General features: G+C 38.9%; 1 non-coding gene across 1 annotated transcript; it reads left to right on the top strand.

The window, feature by feature from the left end:
- The first annotated feature begins 19353 nt into the window (after positions 1-19353).
- LOC148545547 (small nucleolar RNA R71) lies at positions 19354-19461 on the top strand. The gene has a single exon (XR_015901614.1). It is a non-coding gene; the product is annotated as a small nucleolar RNA R71 (small nucleolar RNA).
- The last annotated feature ends 842 nt before the right edge of the window (positions 19462-20303 follow it).

Raw genomic sequence — 20303 nt, 5'->3', positions numbered from 1 at the left:
GACCGGCCGATTCGACCAAAAAATCAGTAAACCGGTTAGGTAGCTAGTCTGGTTGAAGTGTCTGACCGAAGAAGGAAAAGAACCAGTGATAACCGGTTTGGATCGGACGGGTTTGATAAAACCGGTCAACCGGCGGTTTTAAATAACTGACTGGTTCGTTTTGCTGATTTATATATAAAAAAACCCCTAAATTCCTAATCTCTCAAGCCTCACTGTCTCCATCTCTCAATCTCCCTCTCAACCAATGTTGTTAGAACCGGACCGACCCGGCCGATTGGACCAGAAAACTGGTGAACCGGTCCAGGTAGAACAAGAGACCAAACAAGGAAAAAACTGGTGTGAACCGGTTTGACCCGGTCGGTTCTAAGAAAAACTGCTGAACCGGCGAGTTTAAAAAACCGGACCGGTTCGATTTTTATTTCTTTTAAACACCTCCCACGAAAACGACGCCGTTCCCCCACTCTTCTTTTTGGAAAAATTAAAACCCTAACGCAGCCCCATTCCCCTTCACTCTCTCTGACTCTAACAACTCACAATTCACAGAGGCAAAGCTCTCAGCATCTCATTCTCTCACTCAGTTTGTCACCGCCACCGCACATCACCGGTTTCTTTGCATCGTCTTGTCGTCTCTTGTGCATCTCCTTCACTGCGCCGTCGCCTATGTCCGTGGTTCGCCTTCACTGCATTGGCGCATCTCCTTTCTCTTATGCGTCTCTGTCGTCATTGTTCGGCGTGGCTCTCTGTTGCTTCTGCCTCCCCCTTGCCAGGTTTTGCTTCGTCGTGCTTGGTCGCCCTATTCTTTGCGCGTGTTCTGCCTCTGCCTTGTACCTATCTTGTGCCTCCTCTGTTTCTGCTTCTGGCCCTCTCCATCTCATGCCTCCTCTGACTTTGGCTCTATGATGGGAATAGATTGAAACACTGTGAGATAGCTGTGATTCTGGACTTCTATTTTTTTTGTTATTGTATATTGATTTTGAAAACTTGATTGTTGCTGTTTAATTGTAGATTTAGAATAAATAAATTGATGTTTATTAGAATTTATATACAGTGACATTTTAAAGCAAATTTGAAAGCAATTGGAATTTGATGCTGGTGTTGTCGTTTTAAACTTTTGATGCTAATTGGAATTTGTATAGAATACTTGATTGTTGTTGGATTAAAACTTGATTGTTGCTTGTTTAATTTAAATTTAATACTTAATTGTTATTGTATAGAATACTTGATACTTGATTGTTGCTGGTTTAATATTTGATTGTTACTGATTTATTGTAAATTTTGGTTTAATATTTGATTGTTACTGATTTATTGTAAATTTAATACTTAATTGTTACCATATTAATATTTGATTATTGCTGTTTTAATGTAGATTTAATACTTGATTGTTATTATTATTGCTACTGTTACATGAGTGTTTAAATATAGATTTAATGCTAATTAGAATTCTTTTATGTGGGATAGAGAAAATAAATGGTGAATAGTTTGCTCACTTGTAACAGAATCGATCTTGTGGATTGTAATGTTATTATTATCTATCTTGTTTCAGATTTTGCTGATTAGACTTGGGAGGAGTTCAATTTGATTTCTTTTAAATTAAGAGGATACAAAACTCTTACCAATAATGCTTTCTTTTATTGTCACAATTTGATTGGAAGATGGCAACAATGATAGCAAAGGGTTGCAGTGAAGGCAATCTCGAGTTTTATATGTGTCTGGTTTGGGTTTCTTTCCTGCATCCTGCTATTGTAGTTTGGGATAATATTTGATTTTCCTGATGTGGGCACTGAAGTTTAATATTTGGATTTGTGACGGTGCTTTGGGTTTAGAGTCAGTTAACCTTCTCTAATTTGGTTGCATTTATTTTGTTTTGTGTCATGTGACAGAACCTTGAGCATATTGGTAACAAAGCAGAATGCCTTAGGATTAAATCAGGTATATATTTATATTCAAGTACTGATATTGAGGTGAAAATCTGGATTTCTTCTGATTAGTTTTGCTGCTAGCATTCTTCTTGCCATATTATTTTCTATTTTATACATGGATTTTTATTGAAGTTATTGTCTGGGTCCTATTAAGCGATTATTTCATGTAATAGCCTTAACTTGCGAGAACTGTATGGTGAAGTCTAGATACTTGTATGCTTTTTTATCTTAATTTAGTTTTAAGACATATTGAAGAAAGCTCAGCTTCTTTTTCCTCGTGCTATGGTTGTTGATTTAATACAAACTCTTAATCCTATTAACAATGTTAGTAGTTTTCCTTCAACTCTATTAACACTTTTCTTTTTCTATCATTTGCCAATGTTTTTGAATTTAACATTTTGTTTTGATTTATGTATTCTCCAGTGGTCAGAGCAAAATGTTAAGTAATGCTGAGCACAAGTTAAAAGATCAGGACGTCAACTAAAGGTTCAACAGAAAAGAATTGGTTCTACTAAAAAGACAATTAATGCTTTGTATAAAAAGTTGAATCTCCCACTTCCTTCAACCTTGTCTAATCCTGCAGAAGATAAGCTTGGGACAGGCTCTAGTGATGATGAGGATGATAACATAAGTGATTGATGTCAGGAGTATATGTTTTTTCTGATTTAGATTAAGGAATTTTTAGGTGAATTAGTTAGTGCATTTTATTTTATTCATGATATTTGACCTTTTTAAAGGCTTTCTTTGTTTTAGTTTAAGTATTTTTTTTCTTATCTTAGTTTGATTACATTTATGGATAAAAGTATTTTAATAATAAATATTTTTTTAACTCTTTTATGGTAATTAATTTTTTCATGATTTTATTATGTGTTTATGATTTCGATGATGTAATATGAAAACAATGATTATGATGGTCTTAATATAGAAAGCAGATCGAATACAATTTATTTTTTAAAATATTTATATATTAAATAGCAAATTATTTTGTATGAAAATTGTTTGAAATATTATATTAAATTTATATAAAATTTGTGCGAAAATAATTCTTTTGTATGACATTTGTTTCAAATACCTAAATTCTTTTAAATTAAATTTGTCTAAAATTTAATTGAAAAGAAATATTTGATTTGTCTAAAATTTGTTCGAAAAAAATTTGTTATATTTGACTAAATTCGTTAGAAATTTGTCTGAAATAAAGTATATTTTTTGTTTGAAATTTGTCTAAAAATTAATATTTTTATGTTTGAAATTTGTCTGAAATACGTTATTTTTATGTTGGCTAATCTGTCTGAAATTCGTCTAAAATACATCATAATAGTTAAAAATCTAGCAGATAAATGCCTATTCGAAATCCGTCACAAAATCGTCTGAAAAAAATTTCGGACGAAATTTCAGACAAAATTTAAATTAGCAACAAGGCTTTTTGGGACAAAAAAAATTCGTCCCAATTTTGTTTGAAAAAAAAAATTTGTCTCTAATTTGTTCGAAATTTATTTCAATTTCGTCTCAAAATTCGTCCGAAAAAGCCCTATTTCTAGTAGTGTAACAACCTATACAATTCTAATACAATACCTAGCTACTCATGCATTCTCTTTAATTCACATTCCATATGCATTGTTATTATTACTTTGCTTTTGGGCATTCTTGTCCCCTTTTTATTGCTTTTATTTTTCTCTTTTTCTTTTTTTTATATATTTTTTTCTTTTTATTTTTCTTTATCATTTTTTCACTAAAGTATATACAAACGTATCAATGTATATGGTTTTACATATTTAATGCATGATCATGTATCCAATCCCATGATTTTCAACAAAAATACAAAATACACTCTTACCTCAACCAATGTTTCCAAGTTCCCAATACCCAAATTAAGGGACATTTATTTTTTTTCACTTAGGGGTAGTGATGTGTTAAAATTAAGAACAAAAGGGATTAAATAGGCTCAAAATTGGCTAACAATGGTTGATGAAAGGTAGGCTATTTGGGTAAGTGAGCTAAATAAAATGATGGCCTCAATCATATAAATGCATTCATACATGAAATAATGGACATAAAGAATCAAACAAATTAAAGATTACAATCATAGAAAGAGAATAATACACATATGATGTAACCACACAATTAGGCTCAAAACTTACATGCTTGTGTTCTTAGCTCAAAAGCCATGTTCCAAAATTAATTCCTTCAAGCAAGTTCAACACAAAAATTTTTTCAAATTGGTAGGGTGCCCTAAAACAGTTTTCTTGGAAAGGAAATCATCACCTCAACCAAGTAGTCCTTACATAAAAAGAAGTGGTAAAATATGTACAAGCTCTAACTAACATACAATCTATCATGCAATGCAATAGCTAACTAAAAAAGAAAATCAAGAATCGGTGTTAGAAAAGGGAATTGTTACCCACGGAGGTCGGTTGGACGACCGAACCTCCCCACACTTGAAGATTGCACCGTCCTCGGTGCATGCAAAGAAGAGCAAGGTGGACGGGTTGCTATAACTGACAAGCTCCTTCAAAAGGTTGTGCGGAGGGACTTGTATGTTGCCCCCATTTAGAAGCTTTTCCTGTCCCTTCATGGTGGCCAGCCTAAAAGGAGGGAAAAAGAAAGAAAATTAAGCCCACAACAAAGATATTAAAGCAAATAGAACATAGGCAGGGGCTAATGCCAAATAAGAGTAGGGTTCTCAACTAGATGGTAGCTGGTGCACGAAATTGGAGATCACAATTCTTCACAAATTCGCACAACTAACCAGCAAGTGCACTGGGTCGTCCAAGTAATACCTTACGTGAGTAAGGGTCGATCCCACAGAGATTGTTGGCTTGAAACAATCTATGGTTATCTTGTAACTCTTAGTCAGGAAAACAATAAAATAATTCACTTATCAAATTTGATTGCAAGGAATAAAAGGGCAGAACACAAATTATACTTGTATGCAATGATGGAGAATATGTTGGAGTTTTGGAGATGCTTTGTCTTCTGAAATTCTGCTTTCCTCTGGTTCTGATTCACGCACGCACGTCCTCCTATGGCAAGCTGTGTGTTGGTGGATCACCGTTGTCAATGGCTACCATCCATCCTTCCAGTGAAAAGGGTCTAGGTGCGCTGTCATCGCACGGCTAATCATCTGCAGGTTCTCGATCGTACCGGAATAGGATTTACTATCCTTTTGCGTTTGTCACTATGCCCAGCACTCGCGAGTTTGAAGCTTGTCACAGTCATTCAATCCCTGAATCCTACTCGGAATACCACAGACAAGGTTTAGACTTTCCGGATTCTCTTAAATGCTGCCATCAATCTAGCTTATACCACGAAGATTCTGATTAAGAGATCCAAGAGATATTCATTCATTCTACGGTGAACGGAAGTGGTTGTCAGGCACGCGTTCGTGGGGGAATGATGATGATTGTCACATTCATCACATTCATGTTGAAGTGCGAATGGATATCTTAGATAGGAACACACATGTTTGAATAGAAAACAGAAATACTTGTATTAATTCATCAGGACACAGCAGAGCTCCTCACCTCCAACAATGGAGTTTAGAGACTCATGCTGTCAGAGATTACAAAGTTCAGATCTAAAATGTCATGAGATACAAAATAAGTCTCTAAAAGTTGTTTAAATACTAAACTAGTAACCTAGGTTTACAGAAAATGAGTAAACTATGATAGATAGTACAGAAATCCACTTCTGGGGCCCACTTGGTGTGTGCTGGGGCTGAGACTAAAGCTTCTCACGTGCCTGGGCTGTTTTGGGCGTTCAACGCCAGGCTGTAACCTGTTTCTGGCGTTGAACTCCAACTTGTAACGTGTTTCTGGCGCTGGACGCCAGACTGCAACATGGAACTGGCATTGAACGCCAGTTTACATCATCTATCCTTGAGCAAAGTATGGACTATTATATATTTCTGGAAAGCCCTAGATGTCTACTTTCCAACGCAATTGAAAGCACGTCAATTGGACTCCTGTAGCTCCAGAAATTCCATTCCGAGTGCAGAGAGGTCAGGATCCAACAGCATCAGCAGTCCTTTTTCAGCCTGAATCAGATTTTTGCTCAGCTCCCTCAATTTCAGCCAGAAAATACCTGAAATTACAGAAAAATACACAACTCATAGTAAAGTCCAGAAATATGAATTTTGCCTAGAAACTAATGAAAATAAACTAAAAACTAACTAAAACATACTAAAAACTATATGAAATTAACCCCAAAAAGCGTATAAAATATCCGCTTATCACAACACCAAACTTAAACTGTTGCTTGTCCTCAAGCAACTAGATAGATAAAATAGAATAAAAATGAGTCAAGAAACAATAATATCTCAGAGTTTTTGAGTGAAGCTCAGATTCTAATTAAATGAGCGGGGCTAGTAGCTTTTTGCTTCCGAACAGTTTTGGCATCTCACTTCATCCATTGAAGCTCAGAATGATTGGCATCTATAGGAACTTAAAATTCAGATAGTGTTATTGATTCTCCTAGTTCAGTATGTTGATTCTTGAACACAGCTACTTTTATGAGTCTTGGCCGTGGCCTTAAGCACTTTGTTTTCCAGTATTACCACCGGATACATAAATGCCACAGACACATAATTGGGTGAACCTTTTCAGATTGTGACTCAGCTTTGCTAAAGCCCCCAATTAGAGGTGTCCAGGGTTCTTAAGCACACTCTTCTCTTTGCTTTGGACCTTGACTTTAACCGCTCAGTCTCAAGTTTTCACTTGACACCTTCACGCCACAAGCACATGGTTAGGGACAGCTTGGTTTAGCCGCTTAGACCAGGATTTGATTTCCTTAGGCCCCCCTATCCACTGATGCTCAAAGCCTTGGATCCTTTTTATTACCCTTATTTTTTGGTTTTAAGGGTTATTGGCTTTTTCTGCTTGTTTTTTTTTTTTTTTTGCAAGCTTTGTATTCACTGCTTTTTCTTGCTTCAAGAATCATTTTTATGATTTTTCAGATTACCAATAACATGTCTCATGTTTATCATTCTTTCAAGAGCCAACATATTTAACATTCAAGAACATCAAATTCCAAAGACATATGCACTGTTCAAGCATTCATTCAGAAGGCAGAAAGCATTGCCACCACATGTAAACAATTAGAATTTGTTTTATTAAAAACTCGAAAATTATTGCCTCCTTGTTCTAAAGAAAATCTTCAATTTTATTCATGTTTAATGATGATGAGAAAAATAAATTATAGCTTAATTCGGGATAAAACCAAAATATAAATACTAATTGCGATTATATGACTCCTAAGGTGAAACTCAAATAATAGAAAAAAAGTTATCACAGGGTTAAGGTTAAGATCAGAACTCAACAACCTTGACTTTGGAAAGCGGATGCCTCTTTAGTCTGTGGGGTGGTTGGCCCTTCAAGAGATAGTTTCTGACGCTTTAGTTCTCTTAACTCACGCCCTTGCACCTCTTGTTCTCTGAGCAGTTTGCAAAGTATGCTGTTTTGATTTTGCTGTTCTTCCTTCAATTGATCCATGCTTTCTTGCAACTTAGTGACAGATGCCTCAAGATGCTCCCAGTATTCAAATTGAGGGAGTTCTGGTAGGAATTCTTGCGCCCTCCTCTTGATGGGGTCATCCTTTATTTGTTGTTTTTCCATTGTGATTTTAGTGATTGGTTGCTCCACTGAGATATACTCTGTTATTCCCATCTTTACTCCAGCATCTTTGCAGAGCATAGAGATTAGGCTTGGATAAGCCAACCTGGCATCCTTGGAGTTCTTGTTGGTAAGTATGTAGAATTCAGATGGGATCAGTTGATGAACTTCTACTTCTTTTCCTAACATAATGCAATGGATCATCACTGCTCTTCTAATATTGACTTCAGAACGGTTGCTGGTGGGCAATATAGAACGCCCAATGAAGTCCAGCCATCCTTTGGCGACTGGTTTGAGATCTTCTCTCTTGTGTTGACTTGGGGCACCCTTCGTGCTGGTGGTCCACCTGGCTCCAGGAAAGCATATATCCTCTAGAATCTTATCCAGGCCCTTGTTTGTTCTCATTATTCTCCTATTGAAGGAGTCTGGGTCATCTTTCAGCTGAGGTAGCTTAAAGATCTCCCTGATTTTGTCAGGGTGGATGTGAACAATCTTTCCTTTGACCACAGTCCTGTAGTCATAGAGGGCAGCTCCAGATATTCTCTGCCTGTCTGTTTGCCACAGATTAGCGTAGAATTCTTGAACCATATTCCTTCCCACTTTCATTTCAGGATTAGCTAGGACTTCCCAGTTCCTGTTTCGAATCTGCTCTTGGATCTCCGGATATTCATCTTCTTTCAGATCGAACTTGATTTCCGGGATCACAGATCTTAGACCCATTATTTTGTAGTAATGGTCTGAATGTTCTTTGGTTAAGAACCTCCCTTGATTCCAAAGTGGTTTTGGAATACTCTCTTTCTTGCCTCTTGGAGTGGGTTATTTTCCTTTAGGAGCCATGATCTTAGTGGGTATGATTTAGTGATCACGGATAAACACACCAAACTTAGAGGATTGCTTGTCCTCAAGCAAAAGAAAAGAAAGGAGAGGGATAGAAGGAGAGCTAGTGTTGAATGGTGGATGAGAGGAAGGAGGCCAAATGTGTTTTTAAAAGGGAGGGGGGTGGGTTTTTCAAAAATAGGGAGAAAGATAAGATAGAAGATATGATTTAAAAAGAGATAAGTATGATAAAAAAAGATATAATTTAAAATTGAAAAGATATGAAAGATATTTGAAAAAGATAAATTTGGATTTTTTTTTGAAAAAGATAATATGGAGATTTGAAAAAGATATTGATTAGTTGAAAAGATTTTTGAATGAAAAGAGATAGATTTGTTTTGAAAATTTTGAAAAAGAGTTGAATTGGATAAAAAAAGGATTTGTACTTATGGATTAAGATACATTTGATATTTTTAAAGTGGGGTTTTTAGAAATTAGGGATTTTAGAAATCAGGGTTTGTAACATGTTTATGCAAGAAATCATGAATTGAAACATGAAAATTAAGATTAAAATGAAAAATATGAAGAAAAAACGAATTTACCTCCTCCCCACCATCCTGGCGTTTGAACGCCCAAACGCTGCATGTTTTGCGCGTTCAACGCCCAACTGCTGCTTATCCTGGGCGTTCAACGCCCAGCTGTTGCTTCTTTCTAGCGTTGAACGCCAGGAACTCCTTTGTCACTGGGCATTTTTCTGAACGCCCAGGACGCTGTAAATCTGGCGTTAAACGCCAGAAGGAGCTTCTTTCTGGCGTTCAACGCCCAGAAGATGCTTCTTTCTGGCGTTTAACGCCCAGATGGCTATCCTTACTGGCGTTCAACGCCCAGTGGATGCTTCTTTTGGGCGTTGAACGCCCAAAACAGACTTTTACTGGCATTTTCTTGCCAGTGAGCTCTTTTTCTCTGTTTTGTGTGCAGAATCCTTCTGTAACCCTGTAAACTTATATAATTGACTCTTTACCTTAGTATCAATGAACTTTATATAAACAAATAAAATCAAGAATAGGGCAAAATGCTTAGAGGAAGTGATGCCACATGGCTGGGTTGCCTCCCAGCAAGCGCTTCTTTATTGTCTTTAGCTGCACCTTGCTGAGTTTTTAATCTAGCCTCAGCCTTGAGCACTCTTGCTCAATATTGCCTTCAAGATAGTGCTTGATTCTCTGTCCATTAACAATGAACTTCTTATCAGAATCAATATCTTGAAGCTCCACATAACCATATGGTGATACACTTGTAATCACATATGGTCCTCTCCACCGGGACTTCAGTTTCCCGGGAAATAGCCTGAGCCTAGAGTTAAACAACAGAACCTTTTGTCCTGGTTCAACGATTCTAGATGACAGCTTTCTGTCATGCCACCTTTTTTATTTCTCTTTGTAAAGCTTGGCATTTTCGAAAGCAGTGAATCTGAATTCCTCTAGTTCATTCAGCTGGAGCAATCTTTTCTCTCCAGCTAATTTGGCATCAAAGTTAAGGAATCTGGTTGCCCAGTAGGCCTTATGTTCCAGTTCCACGGGCAGGTGACAAGCCTTACCATACACAAGTTGGTAAGGAGAGGTCCCTATGGGAGTCTTGAATGCTGTTCTGTAAGCCCACAGAGCATCATCCAAGCTTCGTGCCCAATCCTTTCTACGGGTACATACAGTCCGTTCTAGGATTCTTTTTAGTTCTATGTTAGACACTTCAGCTTGCCCATTTGTCTGTGGATGATATGGAGTTGCCACCTTATGGCGAATCCCATACCGGACCATGGCAGAGTAAAGCTGTTTGTTGCAGAAGTGAGTGCCCCCATCACTGATTAGTACTCTAGGGACACCAAACCTGCTGAATATATGTTTCTGGAGGAACTTCAGTACTGTTTTAGTATCATTGGTAGGTGTGGCAATGGCCTCTACCCACTTTGATACATAGTCAACCGCCACCAGAATATAAGTGTTTGAGTATGATGGTGGGAAAGGCCCCATGAAATCAATACCCCATACGTCAAACAACTCAATCTCCAAGATTCCTTGTTGAGGCATGGCGTAACTGTGAGGCAAATTACCAGCTCTCTGGCAACTGCCACAGTTACGTACAAACTCTCTGGAATCTCTGTAAAGTGTAGGCCAGTAGAAACCACATTGGAGGAGCTTGGTGGCTGTTTGCTCACCTCTGAAATGACCTCCATATGTGACCCATGGCAATGCCATAAGATCCTTTGTGCTTCTTCCTTAGGCACACACCTACGGATTATGCCATCTGCACATCTTTTAAAGAGATAGGGTTCATCCCACAAGTAGTACTTTGCATCAGTAATTAATTTTTTCTTTTGTTGCCTGCTGTACTCCTTGGGATTGAACCTTGCAGCTTTGTAGTTTGCAATATCTGCAAACCATGGTAATTCCTGAATGGCGAACAAATGCTCATCCGGAAAAGTTTCAGAGATCTCAATAGAGGGGGAGGACACCCCTTCCATTGGTTCTATCCGAGACTGATGGTCAGCCACTTGGTTCTCTGTCCTTTTTCTGTTTCTTATTTCTATATCAAACTCTTGCAGAAGCAACACCCATCTTATGAGTCTGGGTTTTGAATCCTGCTTTGTGAGTAGATATTTAAGAGCAGTATGATCTGTGTACACAATCACTTTTGATCCTACTAAGTATGATCTAAACTTGTCAATGGCATAAACCACTGCAAGCAATTCTTTTTCTGTGGTTGTGTAATTTTTCTGGGCATCATTCAAAACACGGCTAGCATAATAAATGACATGCAGAAGCTTGTCATGCCTCTGCCCCAGTACTGCACCAATGGCGTGATCACTGGCATCACACATTAATTCGAACGGTAATGTCCAGTCTGGTGCAGAGATAACTGGTGCTGTGACCAGCTTAGCTTTCAGAGTTTCAAACGCCTGCAGACACTCTGTGTCAAACACAAATGGCATGTCAGCAGATAGCAGGTTGCTTAGAGGTTTTGCAATTTTTGAAAAATCCTTTATAAACCTCCTATAGAATCCTACATGCCCCAGAAAGCTTCTGATTGCCTTAACATTGGCAGGTGGTGGTAATTTTTCAATTACCTCTATTTTAGCTTGATCCACCTCTATTCCCTTGTTTGAAATTTTATGCCCAAGGACAATTCCTTCAGTCACCATAAAGTGACATTTTTCCCAGTTTAAAACCAGGTTGGTCTCTTGGCATCTTTTCAAAACCAATGTCAGGTGATCAAGACAAGAGCTGAATGAATCTCCATATACTGAGAAGTCATCCATGAAGACTTCCAGAAATTTTTCCAGCATATCAGAGAAAATAGAGAGCATGCATCTCTGAAAGGTTGCAGGCGCATTAGACAGCTGGTGCACAGAAATTGTGATTACACTTTGATTATATGAAATTCATCACTCTTTCTTTCCCTGGTAATGGCACCAAAAATATGATGCCAATACCATGGTTCACAACTTCGCACAACTGACCAGCAAGTGCACTGGGTCGTCCAAGTAATACCTTACGTGAGTAAGGGTCGAATCCCACGGAGATTGTTGGTATGAAGCAAGCTATGGTCACCTTGTAAATCTCAGTCAGGCGGATACAAAATAGTAATGAGGTTTTCAAAAATAATCAATAAAATAAGGATATAAATACTTATGTAAATCACTGGTGAGGATTTCAGATAAGCGAATAGAGATGCTTTCGTTTCTCTGAACCTCTGCTTTCCTGCTATCTTCATCCAATCAGTCTTACTCCTTTCCATGGCTGGCTTTATGTGATACATCACCACTGTCAATGGCTACTTTCGGTCTTCTCTCGGGAAAATGATCCAAATGCCCTGTCACGGCACGGCTAATCGTCTGGAGGCATCACCCTTGTCAATGGTTTCATCTTATCCTCTCAGTGAAAATGGTCAACGCACCCTGTCACGGCACGGCTATTCATCTGTCGGTTCTCGATCCTGCTGGAATAGGATTTACTATCCTTTTGCGTTTGTCACTACCCCCGGCAATCGCGAGTTTGAAGCTCGTCACAGTCATTCAATCATTGAATCCTACTCGAAATACCACAGACAAGGTTTAGACCTTCCGGAGTCTCTTGAATGCCGCCATCATTCTAGCTTACACCACGAAGATTCTGATTAAGAGATCTAAGAGATACTCATTCAATCGAAAGTAGAACGGAAGTGGTTGTCAGGCACGCGTTCATGGGGGAATGATGATGATTGTCACGTTCATCACATTCAGGTTGAAGTGCGAATGAATATCTTAGAAGCGAAATAAGATGAGTTAAATAGAAAACAGTAGTACTTTGCATTAATCTTTGAGGAACAGCAGAGCTCCACACCTTAATCTATGGAGTGTAGAAACTCTACCGTTAAAAATACATAAGTGAAAGGTCCAGGCATGGCCGAATGGTCAGCCCCTCTGATCTAAGAACCAGGCATCCAAAGATGATCCTGAGATCCTAAGATGATCAAAAGATTTTCAAAGATATCTAATACAATAGTAAAAGGTCTTATTTATAATAAACTAGCTACTAGGGTTTACAGAAGTAAGTAATTGATGCATAAATCCACTTCCGGGGCCCACTTGGTGTGTGCTTGGGCTGAGCTTTAACTTTCCACGTGCAGAGGCCATTTGTGGAGTTGAACGCCAGGTTTTGATCCATTTCTGGCGTTCAACTCTGGTTTTTGATCCCTTTCTGGCGCTGAACTCCAGAATTGGGCAGAGAGCTGGCGTTGAACGCCAGTTTGCATCATCTATTCTTGGCCAAAGTATGGACTATTATATATTGCTCGAAAGCCCTGGATGTCGACTTTCCAACGCAATTGGAAGCGCGCCATTTCGAGTTCTGTAGCTCCAGAAAATCCACTTTGAGTGCAGGGAGGTTAGAATCCAACAGCATCAGCAGTCCTTCTTCAACCTCTGAATCTGATTTTTGCTCAAGTCCCTCAATTTCAGCCAGAAAATACCTGAAATCACAAAAAAACACACAAACTCATAGTAAAGTCCAGAAATGTGAATTTAACATAAAAACTAATGAAAACATCCCTAAAAGTAACTAGATCCTACTAAAAACATACTAAAAACAATGCCAAAAAGCGTATAAATTATCCGCTCATCACAATAGGATAAAAAGAATAGAATATACTATAAATTCCAAACTATCAATGGAACATAGCTCCAATCAAATGAGCGGGACTTATAGCTTTTTGCCTCTTGAATAGTTTTGGCATCTCACTTTATCCATTGAGGTTCAGAATGATTGGCATCTATAGGAACTAAGAGTTCAGATAGTGTTATTGATTCTCCTAGTTCAGTATGATGATTCTTAAACACAGCTATTTTATGAGTCTTGGCCGTGGCCCTAAGCACTTTGTTTTCCAGTATTACCACTGGATACATGGTGCACGAAATTGTGATGTCCAGGCTCGAACAATCCCTGGCAACGTGAGCAACTTGGTACGCGTAATCATGATTACACTTTAATTATGTAAAATTCATGGCTCTTTCTTTCCCTAGCAATGGCGCCAAGAACATGGTGCCAATACCATGGTTCACAACTTCAATACAACTAACCAGCAAGTGCACTGGGTCGTCCAAGTAATACCTTACGTGAGTAAGGGTCGAATCCCACGGAGATTGTTGGTATGAAGCAAGCTATGGTCACCTTGCAAATCTCAGTTAGGCAGATATAAATTGATAATGATATTTTCGAATACTAAATAATAGAATAGGGATAGAGATACTTATGTAAATCATTGGTAGGAATTTCAGATAAGCGAATGGAGATGCTTTCGTTCCTCTGAACCTCTGCTTTCCTGCTATCTTCATCCAGTCAGTCTTACTCCTTTCCATGGCTGGCTTTATATGATACATCACCATTGTCAACGGCTACTTTCGGTCATCTCTCGGGAAAATGATCCAATGCCCTGTCACGGCACGGCTAATCGTCTAGAGGCATCACCTTTGTCAATGGCTTCATCTTATCCTCTCAGTGAATAATATGCTCACGCACCCTGTCACGGCACGGCTATTCATCTGTCGGTTCTCGATCATGCTGGAATAGGATTTACTATCCTTTTGCGTCTGTCACTAACGCCCTGCAATCGTGAGTTTGGAGCTCGTCACAGTCATTCAATCATTGAATCCTACTCGGAATACCACGGACAAGGTTTAGACTTTCCGGATTCTCTTGAATGCCGCCATCATTCTAGCTTACGCCACGAAGATTCTGGTTAGGAGATTTAAGAGATATTCATTCTAGCTTATTTCATGTAGAACGGAAGTGTTTGTCAGGCACGCGTTCATAGGGAATGATGATGATTGTCACGTTCATCACATTCAGGATGAAGTGCAAATGAATATCTTAGAAGCGAAATAAGATGAGTTGAATAGAAAACAGTAGTACTTTGCATTAATCTTTGAGGAACAGCAGAGCTCCACACCTTAATCTATGGAGTGTAGAAACTCTACCGTTAAAAATGCGTAAGTGAAAGGTCCAGGAATGGCCGAGATGGCCAGCCTCTCTGATCTAAGAACCAGGCGTCCAAAGCTGTCTAATACAATAGTAAAAGGTCCTATTTATAATAAACTAGTCACTAGGGTTTAAAGAAGTAAGTTATTGATGCATAAATCCACTTCCTGGGCCCACTTGGTGTGTGTTTGGGCTGAGCTTTGAGTGTTACACGTGCAGAGGCCATTTGTGGAGTTGAACGCCAGTTTTTGTGCCAGTTTGGGCGTTCAACTCTGGTTTTGGATCCTTTTCTGGCGCTGGACGCCAGATTTGGGCAGAGATCTGGCGTTGAACGCCAGTTTGCGTCGTCTATTATTCGCCAAAGTATGGACTATTATATATTGCTGGAAAGCCCTGGATGTCTACTTTCCAACGCAATTGGAAGCGCGCCATTTCGAGTTCAGTAGCTCCAGAAAATCCACTTTGAGTGCAGGGAGGTCAGAATCCAACAGCATCAGCAGTCCTTCTTCAACCTCTGAATCTGATTTTTGCTCAAGTCCCTTAATTTCAGCCAGAAAATACCTGAAATCACAGAAAAACACACAAACTCATAGTAAAGTCCAGAAATGTGAATTTAACATAAAATCTATTAAAAACATCCCTAAAAGTAACTAGATTCTACTAAAAATATACTAAAAATAATGCCAAAAAGCGTATAAATTATCCGCTCATCACAACACCAAACTTAAATTGTTGCTTGTCCCCAAGCAATTGAAAATCAAAATAGGATAAAAAGAATAGAATATACTATAAATTCCAAACTATCAATGAAACATAGCTCCAATCAAATGAGCGGGACTTATAGCTTTTTGCCTCTTGAATAGTTTTGGCATCTCACTTTATCCATTGAGGTTCAGAATGATTGGCATCTATAGGAACTCAGAGTTCAGATAGTGTTATTGATTCTCCTAGTTCAGTATGATGATTCTTAAACACAGCTATTTTATGAGTCTTGGCCGTGGCCCTAAGCACTTTGTTTTCCAGTATTACCACCGGGTACATAAATGCCACAGACACATAATTGGGTGAACCTTTTCAGATTGTGACTCAGCTTTGCTAAAGTCCCCAATTAGAGGTGTCCAGGGTTCTTAAGCACACTCTTTTTTTTGCTTTGGACCTTGACTTTAACCGCTCAGTCTCAAGTTTTTACTTGACACCTACACGCCACAAGCACATGGTTAGGGACAGCTTGGTTTAGCCGCTTAGACCAGGATTTTATTCCTTTTAGGCCCTCCTATCCACTGATGCTCAAAGCCTTGGGATCCTTTTTATTGCCCTTGCCTTTTGGTTTTAAGGGTTATTGGCTTTTTGCTCTTGCCTCTTGGTTTTAAGAGCTTTTGGCTTTTTCTGCTTGCTTTTCTTTCTATTTTTTTCTATTTTTTTTTTGCCTATTATTATTTTTTTTTTCTGCAAGCTTTGTTCTTTGCTGCTTTTTCTTGCTTCAAGAATCATTTTTATGATTTTTCAGATTATCAAATAACATGTCTCCTAGTCATCATTCTTTCAAGAGCCAACATATTTAACATTCTTAAACAACAACTTCAAAAGACATATGCACTGTTCAAGGATACATTCAGAAAATAAGAAGCATTGCCACCACATCAATATAACTAAACTAAGTTCAAGGATAAATTCAAAACTCATGTACTTCTTGTTCTTTTGAATTAAAACAGTTTTTATTTTAAGAGAGGTGATGGATTTATAGGACATTTATAACTTTAAGACACAGTTACTAACTACTAATGATCATGTAATGAAGACACAGACATAGATAAGCACATAACATAGAAAACGAAAAAAACAGAAGAAATAAGAACAAGGAATGAATCCACCTTAGTGATGGTGGCGTTTCCTTCTTGAGGAACCAATGATGTCCTTGAGCTCTTCTATGTCTCTTCCTTGTCTTTGTTGCTCCTCCTTCATTGCTTTTAGATCTTCTCTGATTTCATGAAGGATGATAGAGTGCTCTTGATGTTCCATCCTTAGTTGCTTCCAATAATTGTGTGGAAGAAAATGTATCCCCTGAGGTATCTCAGGGATCTCTTGATTTGCAGTCAAATGTTCTACCACTGAGCTATAGACCCTTGATGGAAGCTTTTGTCTTCCTTTTCCTCTTTCTAGAGGTTTCTCTGGCCTTAGGTGCCATCAATGGTTAAAAAAGCTATGCTTTTACCACACCAAACTTAGAATGTTGCTCGCCCTCGAGCAAAAGAAGAAAGAATAGAAGAATAAGAAGAAGATATGGAGGAGATGGATGGGAGTGTGTATTCGGCCATATGGGTGGGATTGGGTGGGAGAGAGATGATGAGGTAGGTGGGGATCCTGTGGGGTCCACAGATCCTGAGATGATCCTGTGGGGTCCACAGATCCTGAGGTGTCAAGGCATTTACATCCATGCACCAATTTAGGCATGTAAAATGCCCTTGCACACAACTCTAGGCGTTCAGCGCCAGGTTGGTGCCCATTTTGGGCGTTCAACGCCCATTTACTAGCCATTTCTGGCGTTGAACGCCAGAACCATGCTTGTTCTGGCGTTCAGCGCCAGAACCATGCTCTGTTCTGGCGCTGAACGCCAGACAGATGCTCCTCCAGGGTGTGATTTTTCTTCTGCTGTTTTTGATTCCGTTTTCAATTTTTCAATTGATTTTGTGACTCCACATGATCATGGACCTATAAAGACATATAACTAAGAAAAATATAGTTAGATAAATAAAAATTGGGTTGCCTCCCAACAAGCGCTTCTTTAATGACAATAGCTTGACAGTGGGCTCTCATGGAGCCTCACAGATGTGCAGAGCTTTGTTGAGACTCCTCAACACCGAACTTAGAGTTTGGATATGAGAGTTCAACACCAAACTTAGAGTTTCGATATGGCCTCCCAACACCAAACTTAGAGTTTGATTGTGGGGGCTCTGGTTGACTCTGTAGTGAGAGAAGCTTTTCATGCTTCCTCTCCATGGTTGCAGAGAGAGATCCTTGAGTTGTAAACACAAGGTTGTCCTCATTCAATTGAAGGACTAGTTCTCCTCTATCCACATCAATCACAGCTCTTGCTATGGCTAGGAAAGGTCTTCCTAGGATGATGGATTCATCCTCTTCCTTTCCAGTATCCAAGACTATGAAATCAGTAGGGATATAAAGGCCCTCAACCTTTACTAACACGTCCTCTACCTATCCATAAGCCTGTTTTCTTGAGCTGTCTGCCATCTCTAAGGAGATTTAAGCAGCTTGCACCCCATAGATTCCCAGTTTCTCTATTACAGAGAGGGGCATGAGGTTTATTCCTGAACCAAGGTCACACAGAGCCTTAAAGATCATGGTGCCTATGGTACAGGGTATTATGAACTTTCCAGGATCCTGTCTCTTCTGAGGCAATGTCAGTTGATCCAGATCACTTAGTTCATTGATGAACAAGGGAGGTTCAACTTCCCAAGCATCAATGCCAAATAATTTGGCATTCAGCTTCATGATTACACCAAGAAACTTGGCAGTTTGCTCTTCAGTAACATCCTCATTCTCTTCAGAAGAGGAATACTCATCAGAGCTCATGAATGGCATAAGGAGGTTCAATGGAATCTCTATGGTCTCTAGATGAGCCTCAGAGTCCTTTGGTTCCTCAGAGGGAAGCTCCTTATTGATCACTGGACGTCCCAGGAGGTCTTCCTCCTTGGGATTCACGTCCTCTCCTCTCCTCACAGGTTCGGCCATGATGCTTATGTCAATGGCCTTGCACTCTCCTTTTGGATTCTCTTCTGTATTGCTTGGGAGAGTACTAGGAGGGATTTCAGTGATCCTTTTACTCAGCTGGCCCACTTGTGCTTCCAAATTTCTGATGGAAGACCTTGTTTCATTCATAAAACTCACAGTGGCCTTAGATAGATCAGAGATTAAGTTTGCTAAGCTAGATGGGTTCTGCTCAGAATTCTCTGTCTGTTGCTGAGTGGATGATGGAAAAGGCTTGCCATTGCTAAACCTGTCTCTTCCACCATTATTAAAGCCTTGTTGAGGCTTTTGATCCTTCCATGAGAGATTTGGATGATTTCTCCATGATGAGTTATAGGTGTTTCCATAAGGTTCACCTAAGTAATTCACCTCTGCTATTGCAGGGTTCTCAGGATCATAAGCTTCTTCTTCATAAGAAGCCTCTTGAGTACTGTTGGATGCAGCTTGCATTCCATGCAGACTCTGAGAGATCATATTGACTTGCTGAGTCAATATTTTATTCTGAGCCAATATGGCATTCAGAGTATCAACTTCAAGAACTCCCTTCTTCATAGGCGTCCCATTACTCACAGGATTCCTTTCAGAAGTGTACATGAACTGGTTATTAGCAACCATGTCAATGAGCTCTTGAGCTTCTGCAGGCGTTTTCTTTAGGTGAATAGATCCACCTGCAGAAGTGTCCAGTGACATCTTTGATAGCTCAGATAAACCATCATAGAATATATCCAGGATGGTCCATTCTGAAAGCATGTCAGAAGGACACTTTTTGGTCAACTGTTTGTATCTTTCCCAAGCTTCATAGAGAGATTCACCTTCTTTCTGTCTGAAGGTTTGAACATCAGCTCTAAGCTTGCTCAGCTTTTGAGGAGGAAAGTACTTGGCTAAGAAAGCCGTGACCAGCTTATCCCAAGAGTTCAGGCTATCTTTAGGTTGAGAGTCCAACCAGATTCTAGCTCTGTCTCTTACAGCAAAAGGGAAAAGCATGAGCCTGTAGACTTCAGGATCTACTCCATTAGTCTTAACAGTATCACATATCTGCAAGAATTCAGTTAAGAACTGAAAAGAATCTTCAGATGGAAGTCCATGAAACTTGCAGTTCTGCTGCATCAGAGAAACTAATTGAGGTTTCAGCTTAAAGTTGTTTGCTCCAATGGCAGGAATGGAGATGCTTCTTCCATGTAAATTGGAATTAGGTGCAGTAAAGTCACCAAGCATCTTCCTTACATTATTATTATTTTCGGCTGCCATCTCCTCTTCCTGTTCGAAAATTTCTGAAAGGTTATCTCTGGATTGTTGTATTTTAGCTTCTCTTAACTTTTTTCTTCAGAGTCCTTTCAAGTTCTGGATCTGCTTTAACAAGAATGTTCTTGTCCTTGCTCCTGCTCATATGACAAAGAAGAGGGCACAGAAAAAATAGTAATAATAATATAGATCCTTTATACCACAGTATAGGGATCCTTGTGTTAGTAGAAGAAAAGAAGGGTAGAAAATCTGAACTCAGAGAGAGAGGGGGTTCGGATTTTTGGAGAGTTGAAGGAAAGATGTTAGTATATCAATAAACAAATAGAAGAAGATGAGAGGGGGAAGTGAATTTTCGAAAACAGTTTTTGAAAAAGAGTTAGTGATTTTCGAAAATAGTTTTTGAAAAAGGTTAGTATTTTTTTCGAAAAATTTTTAAAATCAAAAATAAAAAT

The sequence above is a fragment of the Arachis ipaensis genome, chromosome B9 (assembly GCF_059453495.1).
Source record: "Arachis ipaensis isolate K30076 ecotype BB chromosome B9, ASM5945349v1, whole genome shotgun sequence".
Classification (NCBI taxonomy): Eukaryota; Viridiplantae; Streptophyta; class Magnoliopsida; order Fabales; family Fabaceae; genus Arachis; species Arachis ipaensis.
The sequence above is the reverse complement of the archived record's forward strand: the minus strand, read 5'-3'. Positions and strand labels throughout refer to the sequence as shown.